Source organism: Mesitornis unicolor, unplaced genomic scaffold (assembly GCF_000695765.1).
Source record: "Mesitornis unicolor isolate BGI_N332 unplaced genomic scaffold, ASM69576v1 scaffold34115, whole genome shotgun sequence".
NCBI lineage: Eukaryota > Metazoa > Chordata > Aves > Mesitornithiformes > Mesitornithidae > Mesitornis > Mesitornis unicolor.
The window spans coordinates 1-217 of NW_010188069.1; positions in this window are offsets into that span (position 1 = coordinate 1).

The window sequence follows — 217 nt, forward strand, 5'->3', positions numbered from 1 at the left end:
CAGGGCTCAGCTCTCCCCCTAGCGAGGGCCCGGCCGTGCTGCCCTCACCGCGGTACCGGGCCCTTCGCACCAGGTGGTTTGCAGTCCCCCTGCCTCGCCTTTTCTGCTGCTTCCCCTGCCTGCCGTTCTTGCTGCCCCACCGCAGGCGATGTACCCGATTCAGGTCCTGGCAGAGCCTGCCTGGTTCACCTCTCACCGGGCTGGCATGGCTCCCAAC